Raw genomic sequence first — 12,928 nt, forward strand, 5'->3', positions numbered from 1 at the left:
GTGGTCGAAGATCAAACGACATTCTGGTACAAAGCGCCGCGAGCAGGATTCTCTCTCGATAATCGTCAGCGACGCCGGTCACATGGACGGGCGATGAGTCCGTGGTGGTTCGTTTGGTCACCCTCGCTCTCTCAACCTTTGACCTACGCTTAATTAGGATTTACATGCCGGCAAAAACAGGTGTGTAACTCGGCAATCGGGCGCAATTAACGAAATCATTAGGTCAAACGAATGGCGGGATTAAAATCAATTCCCGGCGAATAAGAAATGATTAAGAAAGTCTAATTGAATTTCGTATTCGTTTAGGTATCGTTTGTATAACGATAATGAGGGCGGGCTTATGACAATTTATCTCGACGTCGTATCACTTTATACTTTTTTCATAAATGCTTTATGAAGAATATATTTAATTGGAGTACCAATGCGAGCAGCTTGATTTAATTAATTTTATGTTATCGGTTGTTCAATCTTTTAGTTATCGCAGAGCTGTGACAAAAAGGAAAGAGACGGAAGCAGACTTTGCTTAATTAGGTTTAGTTTTAATTCGTTTCAATGAGCAGCTCTCGATTGTCGCAATTCGGCCGTAAATGCGAATCGGCGCAGCCTCGTTATCGCATGTTCCGAAACTAACAAGCAGCGGTGTCTGTACCTTATGGCGTTCACCGTTATCTCGCATGCCACGGAATTATAGGCAGATCAACCGGCGATTTATCGGCCATTTACCGCGGCGCATACGCTGCTGGACACGTGGTTTCTTTTGCCTCGCGGATGAGCCACGTTCCATTCGTTTCGTAGAGAGACACTCATTGCCGGTCTCGATACCTCGTCCCGATAACATCGTCCGTACTTCCAGAGGAACCACTGGAAGCGCGCTTCTTCTGTTCGAGCTCGTTTCTGGCTTTTTTTTTTCTCTCTCTCTCTCTCTCTCTCTTCTTCTTCGTCTCGCTCTTCTAGACCGTGTATCCTCTGTCATCCTATCAAGGTGCATTACTTATCGAGCTATCGAGTGTCCTGACCGTGATCCTGGCACGCGAGCGCTGATACGATCGAGCCACTCGATCATCCTATCGCCGCGCAATGCACCGTCGCTTGGCAACCTAATTGGCCGACTTAAAAAAAAAAAAAATAAAATAAAATAAAATTCTTTCATGAAATGCGAAGTGTAAAAAAAAAAAAAAACAAAAAAGAAAGAGAGAGAAAGGAATAGGAAAAAAGAGAGATGATATCGTGCGCGCTACCAATATCTGCAATAGGATTCTTAGACTCTAAGATTCTCTCGAGATCCGACATTTAAACCAAGTAGAGATGGTTAGCTAATTAAATGTTCTCGTAAATATTAGCGTGTTCACATTTGTACGTTATTGCGACGCTGCATTAACCCGGGGACTGATTTACGCTACGGTGAAGGAGGGAGATTACTTTAGGGTTCGCGATTGCCGTATCATGGCTGTAATTTATTGCACGATTCAATGCTAATGATCGTTTTCTCGAACGGTGCGCAATGAAAGGTATCCCGCGACGTTCACTCTCCTATTTTAAACTTGTACGCACGCACGTTTTTCACTTCGGCTATCTTGGGGGGGAAAAGCCAAGTGTTTCTTGCGATCTGAAATAGTAGCCTTAAAGAGGCATTGTTTCTGACAAGTGTACGATTCGCCTGTTACGCCTGTCGATGTCTATTTACGGCGCTAAAAAAATCGTACGACAAAAAATGCGAAGGCATCGTTGCAGAATTCTTATTTACGTAATTTCACGAGATCGTTAAAATATTACGCAAATAAGATAACGTAAAATTCAATTTCTTATATATTTAGTATTTTTTCTAGCTACAATTTATTTCTAACATTTGATCGGCAGAATAATTAACTTGCGATCGTAGTTTCTATTATTTTACGTAATTATATATTTTTAAATATAACCTCAGAAGGGTATTAAAAAATTATACATTTACAACTTAACAATGCGTGTATCTCGCTGGATGAAACTGCGCACCTTCTAGCACAATAATTGATTGATGCGCGTGCAAAGCGTAGTTTTGTTTTCGCAAGGTAGCCATTATTGTGTCTTCAAAGGGAAGAGGAAGCAAGAGATCGCAAGAACGGGGGACGCGATAGAATGGCGGTGTGAAAATCGTCGGTAATTACAGTCGATCGTCTTCGATCTTAATTGAGACATCCGCCCGTTAGCAAGAAGTTAACTACAGGAAGGTAGTGAAGAAACGATAATATGCGCGCTATCGTTTCTTCGCATAATATCCTATATACAACAAAAGTCAGCCGCAAAAAGCGGTTTATTAGAATTTTTATGAATTTCGCGCTTATCCTGTTCCATAAAGGGCGAATATATCTCGTTACAAAAGCTCGCGTGGATGCATTCACTTGCTTTATCTCTCGCGAAAAATTTTCCTCGCCCCAAGAAAGAATTTTTCTTACGTAGATTGCGAGATATTGATTCTCTTATTATTAGAACCGATTGGTAATGTAATTGTATCCCAATTGTAAAACTATAACACCGTGATTTTAGTAACAATTTCTTTTTTTTTTTTTTTTAATATTTTCCGAGGCAGGTGATGAGATTTCTGTACGACAGTAGCCAACAATTCGAAAGATTCGCTCGCCACGGATACGCTAGAAATTATAAACCCGTCGGCGTACCCGCAGGGTACGTCGAGGTCGATAGGGAGCACTCTGGAATGTTTTAATAATATGCATTCCGGCGGAGACGAACTTTTGAAGTTCCGGGGATAGGAGAAGGGCCGGCAGGGATGAACGTACTCGATCCTCGGTACACTCTATAACGATAATAAGCCTTCGAAGCTGCGTAAAGCTTGCTCACGGTTTTTCGCGGGCGATATTAAAACTCGTTTACTCACGGGGTGAGCAGAGCTCCCCGTAATTATAGACTTTCACCTATTGCGTGCGGGCTGACAGGAATGACGACGTGTTTGAGATAAGTGAGATAGATAAGATAATTTACAGTAATCCGCGCGAGCGGCAGGATATACGCCTCAGACTTGTGCGTAATAAATTTCTCGATCGTTACTATGTACATGGCTCGGAAGATACTTATGTCTCGTCAAGGAGACAGTACCCAGATAGAACACCGTGATGTGTCTGCCGGTAAACATTTTACATAATTTCATCGTTAGCGGCCTAAAAAAATTTGTGCTGCTAAATGAATTATTAAATAGAACTAAAATTAGAAGGCAGATATTACGGGCAGTATTACCTAGTAATAATCGCATAAGCACGCGTTAGATAAATTTCACTGTTCTATTTTTTAATTAATAATTATTTCTTTAATTTTTCCGCATCGCTTATTATTCTAGAAATAAGTAGAAAGAGAGTTTAGGACAAGGTAGTAATTATCTTGGGGACATTTATATATTTGATTTGATTTTTTTTTATGCGGTGCTTTTTTTTTTTTTATATTAGGTCTTTGAAGGTTTCGGTTTCGGTCCATCTGAAAGGCGGGCAGGAAGTTTTTGACAATTCTATTATGGTAGTCAATGAAATTGCGAGCTCTGTCATTAACTATTATATTAACTAAATAAAGCGGTCTAAATAAGTGCGATAACTCCCGGAAGAAGGAATAATAAAGAAAGAGCTACGCACATGTGTGTCACGCCTCCATCCTTTCAGTATCACGGCTGTGTACCCATTTGATCGTTTCAACGCAAGATTATAGTCGAAAACGCGCTGCTGAATGAAACGTTTGACATTATAAATGTTCCGAAAAAAAAAGAAAAAAAAAATAAAATAAAAATCGAAATGTCGATTCCGAATTTGCAGTACAAATATGAATTGTTTGCTTTATAACTTGGTAGTTTATTTTTTATTACATTTTTAATTATTATACGTTTTAATTTTATTAAAACGTTAATATCGTCTGTCGAATTTTCATTGGGAGAATATCGACTTTGAATTCGTTCAGGAGATGAGGGTTTTTTTTTTTCTAACTGAAAGGAAGAGCGGTAGCTCAGGTACGCATTATTATAAGTCTCGCTGCAACGTGGTATGAACAGCAGTGGCCGGGGAAAGATATCCATTGCAACGTATAACGCTCGATCGCACGATCGACAGGCCGGATACGTCGAACGTATCATCGCCGTCGTTTTTTCGTTAAAAGGCACTTGTTGGAGTGCGTCCGAGCGTGATCGATCTGCTCGTTAAAGTAGCCCCAATAATCTGCTTTCGAAGATCATAGAGATTCCGCCCGTTTACCACACGCCCGTCGCAGGGAGCACCCTTCTGGTTCCTAGGCGGAAGGACCTCGCGTTTACCGTGGCCGCACCCCTCGAACGCATCCACGCGTATACGCAGCGTCCATAGAAAAATCGAGAGAGAGAAAAAAATCACAGCCGAGAAAACACAGTACTTTAAAAAGGAAACAAGAACAAAGTCTCTTCGCGGCGAAACGACGACCTTTGGTCGTCGATATCTTTCTTTCTTTTTTTTTTTTTTTTTTTTCGGAATGCAACGCGTTACAATGGACGCTTCGATACGCGGGAAATCCTTTTTTTTCGTCGATTTTGGTTGTAACTATTTAAGAGGTTGAATGGTTCTTATAGGATGATATTCTCTATATGTGTGCCTCGAGTTTCCCTTTATTGTAAAGCATTGTGCTATGTGCGTACACAGGTGCACACCCCTCGCGAGAAAGAGAAAGGGAGAAGCAACGTTAAGCGAGGAGAATGGATATACATCGATATCGTGTTCTTTTCTTTCCCTCAATCGATTATCGGATGATCGGTTTACAGTAAGTTATCGTACGAATTAGGGTCGTGCCATGAACGGATTAATGCTGATCTCTTTGACAAAAAGTGCTTAGGAAAAAGGGGAATATATATATATTTTTTTAGTTAAGTATTAAAGAAAGAAAATTATAGATTTTTAATTAAAAAGAATTTTTTAGAATAATAATCTTTCTTAATTCAATCTCGGATATATCGTTAAGAACATTTGTAATCAACATTTAGTTTACTTATACGTTAAATGAATATTTCGTAAAACTGTATATTACATTTGTTATCACGCGCTAATCGGCGTTGGGGGTGCGTAAACAGAATACATAACATAGTCACGGGCGCGCGACCGCTGTACTTGCCTCGTAGGACGTGACGTCACAGTGGCTAGAGCTCAGCCACGTGTCGCGCCATTCGTGTTACGTAGTGTGCAGCGTGCGGAGCTCTCGCCGTACGCAGTTGAAAAAGTATGAACTTTGATGATTAAAGCTGTCGGTTCACGTGAGCTAGGTGATCTGATCACTAATCTATTCGCGTCGAGTACTTACGACGTGAATATTTCGTATAGAATATCCTGAAACGATACCTAATCTGTAACGCAGTGATTTTATTCCGTCGTGCAATCGACCATGTCTCTCTTTCAGTACGTTGATCATTTTTCTATCATGTTATAAAGTATTCTCTTTTGTAATTACGATCTTGTCGCAGTGGGTGAGCTCTTGAGAATCTAATTTCTTGTTCTTTGTCTGTCTAGATCCGGAGAGGTCAACGTATCTTCGTCGCCGATATTAGAGAACGTACGGTTATAGCTGGCTTATCGGTTTCGTCTTGGGAGGGCTATTTAAGCAAATGGGCAAGATAAGTTTGTTAAGTAATTTTTGGAAACGGGAGTGTCGTACTATACCGCGCGAGAGATTTTATAATTTTTTACTTTTTATATTAATTTTTTTTTTTTTTAATTTTTTATTTTAATAAGTAAATTAGCCCACGCGCGTTTGATAGTTTATCCGCGATATCGCGAGATTTCTGTACGGAAGGAGGATTTATTACGACATCCCGGACATCCTGAGAGGAGGAGGCCTCGGAGAGGCATCCTGCATCAGCGGAGCAACTCTTGGGTAAGGATCATTTTTTCTTAAATAATATCATGCAGTACCTTTGTCGTTTCGATAACAGAAAATTTTATTTTTAATTATTTATTTAATAAACTATTTTGAAGCGCGTATAATTTTTTTTTATAACTGTTGAAATTACTTTTAGCATATCTATAATAAAAGTTAATATTTTTTGTTACAGTTTCATCGTTGCTAACAACTCCGCTGCAAGGTAAGTCCAAAAGCTTTTTATTATTATTAAAAAAAAATCGCGTAAATCGGGACCTCGGGTAAATCGCGTAAATCGCGTAAATAAATTCGCGTGTGTAGAAGTAGCAGCAGTAGTAGTAGCAGTAGTTTGTATACGTATATTAATTGACTGTATATTAATGTGCAATTAAGTTTTTTTTACAGGTTAATGCTGCTCGGATTTCATCTAATTAATAGAATATATTATTTCACTTAGACAATATTTTATTCAAAAATTTTTAATGTCGTCGCCGCCGCTCATATAAACGAACCACGGTCGGGGTTCGTCGTGAACATCGTATTAAAGTAATCCGGCGACCGAAATTTATGAACTTTTAAACGGGAGTGCCGCCAGTATTGTCGCGCGAATAATTTCAATTAATAATCCGCGCGCGTATTCGCGAGTGTCGCGAGTGACCTTTGGATGATCGTAACCTGTGGATGATCCAGACCTGTGGATGATCCAGACCTGTGGATGATCCAGACCTGTGGATGATTGTGACCTGTGGATCTGACAATGAGTGCTGAGAGGAGGACCAGGTCCAGGAAGGACATCGGGCATCGGCGGAGCAACGTTGAGGTAAATATATTTTTTATTAACGTAACAATAAAGGTAACAATTTTTCTTGATTACTTACTAGCTTGCTTTATCACTCTGATATCTATTAATTGAAATAATAAATGCAAAAATAAAAGATTAAAAAGTTTAGAGAAATATTTTCTTGCAAAGTTTTTTTTCAGAATAAATAATTATATTTTTAAATATCTCTGTTGAAAAATTAATTAAATTCACGTATAGAAATTAGATTAAAAATCGATAATTATTATCTTATACATGTTTTTCATTTAAGTTTTATGTTTGTGTGTTACAGATTATCATCATGTCATGGCATCATCGTAGCTGAACTCCGCCCGCGTCGCATCGAACCGTGAGTGACGAATTTTTTTTATTTAGGCAGCGAATCTACGACGAAATATGATAGTAATTAAAAATATAATGATTGAAATATAAAAATTCCAAAACATTAAAATTCGTAGATTCGTTGTCTCTCTATAGTAGCAGTAGTTAGTTAAAAAGTAGTTTAGTTCGAGAATGGAAAGACCTGCCGTCTTTCTCGACTACTTGCGGCACAGTCGACATTCTCGATTGCTTTGCGATCCAAATCCGTATAAAAATATCGTTATCTTACAATCCGTCTAAATATCGTAATAAAACATCGTTATCTAATTCGTTTAAATATCGTAACAATTATATTCCCCCGATAAAAATTTAATTTAAACGTAAAAACAATAATACTTAAAATTTACAAAATGAAACAAACTAAAACTGATAGCAAATCTCTCGATACTATAGCGAGCAAATCGAGAAAATATAGGCATCGTGGAAAAACGACAATAATTAAACAATAAATTCTTCACATTTTTTTTTATTACAAAAAATTTTTTTTTATACATAAGAAAATAGATTTACATCAAATTGCGAAAGACATTTTCACTTCTGTTCGTTCGTAAGCGTGAGAAAGAGCGCGACATGCACCGAGATGCATCTTCTGTAGGTGAAGAATGGTAGCCCGCGAGCGAGAAGGAAGGCCGGCGGGCCGCCGCGTCGGGCCACCATGCTCGCCTATTATGGCAACCGAGCCATGGGGATTCGAAGAGTGGCCCTCGACCAACAGCAATCCGAATAAATAAAAAGGGAAAATAAGATATATGCGTGTGGGTGTGGCGGCAGGCGGGACTCGGGCTCATTGCCACCTCCGAAGCTGTCGGATCTCGCACTCGCCGATAGCTACGCTGGTATGCGTTCGGAGGTTTCATGCTTGGTCGTATACCTCGCTTCCACACCTTCGGGATCTCCGGCCGTGATTCTTTTCCTCCGCTTAGCGATTATTCCGAAACATTTTTCAAATCATCGGCAGATGGTTTTTGAACCTTGTAATCTTCTGTCTCGAACAAATTTTTGCCTGTCTTCTTGCGTAGCATCTGGCTAGTTTTTCAGTCCGATTCTAATTCCACGGCACTTCTAGATCCCATCAGGTGGGATTTCAGCATATTTCCTCCCCTTTTCTATGTAAGGAATATTAATATCATTTTAGTACATTATATTTTATTCCGTAAACAAAAAAAAAAAAAGAAAAAAAATATTAACGATTTGGGAGGGAAATATATTGCGAACTTTAGAATTATTGAACTGCCGTGTATGTTATACATACACATAAATAAAAATTCATATCGCTAATCTTGAATTATGTTAAGTTGTTCGTTCGTGGAAGACATCAAATTCGTTCTTCCTTTTTCTATCGCGTGTTCGGCATAGCAAACGCGAGAACGAAGGATCGTCGCGAGATCTAGATCGTGTAAAGGGTTGAAGTTGATAAAGTATCCCCCTTCCGAGCGACTCTTATGGCCTGCGACTGGCGATCACTATCTTTCGGAGCCACCTACGAGAACGGAGATTAGAGCCGGTCGAGTAAGTGTGCCCCGGAGAAGCCTAATCGCCGTTGTTCTACTTGCGGCGAGATCCGATTAGAATCTCAACACCCACGCTCGAAAGGATGCTTCTGAACATGCGTTTGTCTCTGCGTCACGTTAACTTTGAAATTTTATTCAAACGCGCGATATGGCCTCTTTAATTACACGACCGGAGAGAGCATAAAAGTCGAAGCTAGGATAGATATGCGCTGCGCGCTGCATACACGAAACGTCCGGTAGTGGACCTAAATGCTTTTCCACTAATGGAGAGCATTATGTCTGCATTAGAGAAGCAGGGAACGACGTGGTAAACCGAGTCCGTCTCGACCGAACTAATTATAATAAACTGACACTTGACAAATCGATCGTTTTGGAACTCTCACTAACAGAGGCAGAGTTTAATTCTAGCTACGGCTACCTTTTCATTTTTTTTTTCTTTTTTTATATGTATATATATATATATACATAGAAGAAAGAAAACGACTCGTTATATTCTCACGGGAAAAGTTAAAGGATTACGGTTTCTAAGAAAAGTACGCTCGGAGACCTCCCTGAGGTTTTTCTATATTTTTTAGCATATATTTTAAAAGAAATCCGACTAGAGACAGAGCTAGGAAGTTTCTGTTGAAAATACTTATTGTTTGATAAATTTTTTTCTGCGAACGAGACGTTGGTAATATCGCGTTCGTGGTAAGTTACGTCACCGAAAGCGGAGTCTACGTTGGTACATCGATGTAACTTCGCGGCGAGGGCTCGTATTCGCCTCGTTCAGAGGTTTCGCGCCGGCGGTTAATCCTGAAATATTAAACGTCACGGTGGTACGGCCGCGAGCGGCTGTATTCTCATCGCGTATCTAGAATCGTTTCCCCATATACTTTTCTGGAATTTTAAGTGCACCGTGAAAAAACAACGCGCCGGGGCAATGCGCGCGCGTTTCCGAGCGCACGACGAAACGGAAGGGACTCGACAAAGCGGTTTTATTGGCTCGTTTGTTCCCGAAGGTGGCGGTTTCTTTGTCGCGACTAGTAACGATCGTTTTACTACCGGTTTCAACGATTAGGAATATCGTGACGTTTTGCAAATAAAGAGGGGAAAAGAAGAAGGACGGGGGGGAAGGGAAGGGCGGGAGGGGAGCCGCCGAATGATTTAGCGCTCGTAAACGATCGTAATCAACCGGGGCCCGAGCTTCGTCGGTGTACCAGGCACTTTAGGGTGTTCAGGAATTACGGGGAGAAATATATTAGCTAATATAATATAAGAGTACCTTTACGTTCCACTTGACAGGAGACACTCGGCTCGACAGGGATTGCAGCTGTTCTCGGCATGATAAGCTTGCGATACGAGCACGTTTATCGGCAGGGCCTCTTCGCCGGCGTGTTTCGCCGTAATTCTTTCGCGTGGACAATATTTTGAGCATACTTTGTACATTTCTTATCGCGAATTTAAAATAATTTAACGTTTGTCGGGACAAATTTGTCACAGGCGTGCCGCGTTCTCTCTTCTTTTCGGAATGTGCGTATGGTAGGCGAAATTATCTTACAGTCGATAAATGAATTTATTTTAGAAAATTAAAGCAGCTAATTTTAGAATAGAAACAAAGTGTTCCGATAGAAAAAGAAATATATACATTATATATAGATATCGCATTTACGATTAAATATATTTTTACGTGTTAGGAAATACTGTCGAATACGAGATACATATTTTAAAAAGTGAGGAAAAACGGTAATCGCCGGGTCTGAATTAAGTGCATTTTCAAAAGTGGATATTCCAAGGATGTTACGTCGTAGTTTTTCTTTATGTACCACTGCTGCAATTCGCGACGATTCACCGAGGCGAGCGGGACGAAAATTGATCGAACAAAGAAGTGTTAATTGCGTTATTATGAGCGACTAGCTTATCGAGGGCTCGTCCATCCACCGAAACGATCGCGATCTTATCGCGCCACGTCGTCCATTGTACGATTATTAAATACGATGATGCGGCTCTATTATTCAAGTATCTCTCGATGGCAACGATCGGTGAGAGCCGATCTTCGATCCTCCTCCCTCTCTCCTCCCCCGCCCGCGCGATCGAGTGCCACGAAAAGATCGACGAGACTTCCTACGCCGCTGCGCGGTAGGTCCCTCGATGTGATCCGCGATGATCTCTGTTTCGACAGCACTATAAATAACGATTTATATGATAATTGCCTCCTATTTTTATTTAAAACATATGACTAGCAGGATATGCATATGTAGACGCAGTTTAGCTTTTCGCCGACACGAGAGGCATTTTGACCGAATTTATTAAAACGCAAAATCTTTCCGGGTGTTCACAAATAATTGTGCAGAATTATTTTTAGAAATACGGTTTCGTACGATTGAATTTTCATAGCTCGATCAATCATGCGATAATATTTGCTTAATAATTCGACGTGTCCGAGCGATTACGATTATTCATCTGAATTGTTACGCCTCCGTATTTACGGCGACAGTGCCGATCAATCTTATTCAGCGGGCGACGTTTACAAGTTAATTGAATATCTCGTCTGTCATAACCTTACCGTTGTATCGGCGCGGTGACAAAAATTGATGGCGAGCGATACGTAGCAAGAAAACCCATTACAAAGTCAAAACGTAGGTTCTACCTTAGACTTACAACGGCGATTTAAAACGGAGATCTCGATCGTTGTACCGAGGAGAGACCACCCGTGCAATCACGTGTGCGCGCTCTCGAGCATATAACGCATTTCTCCGTGAAACTCGCCGGAGGTCGATCGCGATCTACGATTCCTCCGTCGGTGGATGGATCTTCAGCCGTATCTCGAGGGAGTCGTGGGATTCGTCTCGATATGTCGGTTTTGGTAAATCCAGCACGAGGCTTTAAATCAAATTCTACATCTTTGCGCAATTTCCTGCAGGTTCAATTGTAAAAAAAAAATAAAGTATTTACTACTTAGTACAATTGTTTGTTGAAATGATAGAAATTGACTCAAAATTTATCTTGATATTTAATGACTTATTAAGTTGACGAATAATATAAAAACTTTGCGAGATTATTGAACTGCACGTTTTATAATTACTCTCTTAAATTATTTTATTCGACCCGGTTTTGTGCCCTTAATCCTATCACGAAAAGTAAACTGTAACCGTTTCGTCGCGAATGCCATTGCTCTCGCGCGTCTTACAATTATTTATTTAAACGTTCATAAATCTCGATTGTAATCGATACCCTGATGAACCTATTAGCATGGCTCTCTGTCTATAAATAATCCTGAAATAATTTATCGACGTGTTCCTTTTGGATTAATTTATCTTCCACTCGGTTTGAATTACGTCGTTGTTTTACGATCACGAAACATAAACCACTTTCGTTGATACCAAGCGATTGTTTGGTAAAAAAATATTTGATATATTCCGATCAATTTATTAAATTTACTGTTACAATCGACGAACGATGCAGCGACTATATAATTTTTTTTTTTTTTCTTTACTTTGAGAGCGAGATATAAATAGTTCTTGAAATATCTTAAAATAATTTAATTTACGTTTACGTAATTTTAAATATTAAAATTAAATATTTTATGGAAGCTAGCTGCTGCGCGCACAGGAAAGATATACGCGATATTTAAATATGACTAATACGCGATTACGAGAATCGATGGGTATTTAATTAAAATTCACGAATACACGCGCGCGAACACGTAGGTGCTCGTGTGCAAGGAACACGTGTCACGCGATGATTTATGTCTATATGAACACGAGAAGACAAATTATTCCGAGGCTCTTTACACGCGCGCACATGCGAAAATGTATCATACCGAGCTGACCCTCCTCTTCTTTCTCGCTTACGAGCAGAGCCCGCTGGATCGGGACCGGCATTTATTAACGTTTTGTTTATACTTCGCGATTAGAGCTAATCGATCCTCCGGCGAAATGAGATATAATATAGAGCCGTGGCGGACTCATAAATACTCATTTGTGCGAGGCGACTCTGGATTTTCACCGCCCAAGTTGCCTTCGTTACGCTTATACGGATTAAATATGCGAACTTGTGTACATAATTAACTGCCGCTTATTAGCTGCCGGTTATATTTATTGCACCGCGACGATCGTTTTGCAAGTATGAGTGTAGGGTCGCGAGATCGTGAAATTCTCGGCAGGCGATGATAAAGAAATATCGATGATTAGAAAGCAAACGATAGTTTTTAAATAAAGTAATACCTTTACTTATTAAATGACGAGATTTATTTAATATTTTTATAACTCAATGACTTCTGTATATATATATATATATTTTTTTTTTTTATAATTAATTTATACAGTTTCTGTCTGTCATAAAATGCTATTAAATATTTTTTTCTCTTTAATATAATAGAAATAAATTG

General features: G+C 39.6%; 1 long non-coding RNA gene across 1 annotated transcript in view; it reads left to right on the plus strand.

Moving 5' to 3' along the window:
• Window positions 1-7,136, plus strand: part of LOC139109069 (uncharacterized) — a 40,335-nt gene extending 33,199 nt beyond the window's left edge. Inside the window, exons 3-5 of the long non-coding RNA XR_011546782.1 lie at window positions 5,499-5,862; window positions 6,041-6,667; window positions 6,960-7,136. This is a non-coding gene — a long non-coding RNA (uncharacterized lncRNA). The remainder of the gene's footprint in view (window positions 1-5,498; window positions 5,863-6,040; window positions 6,668-6,959) is intronic.
• The last annotated feature ends 5,792 nt before the right edge of the window (window positions 7,137-12,928 follow it).

The sequence above is a fragment of the Cardiocondyla obscurior genome, linkage group LG16 (genome assembly GCF_019399895.1).
Source record: "Cardiocondyla obscurior isolate alpha-2009 linkage group LG16, Cobs3.1, whole genome shotgun sequence".
NCBI lineage: Eukaryota > Metazoa > Arthropoda > Insecta > Hymenoptera > Formicidae > Cardiocondyla > Cardiocondyla obscurior.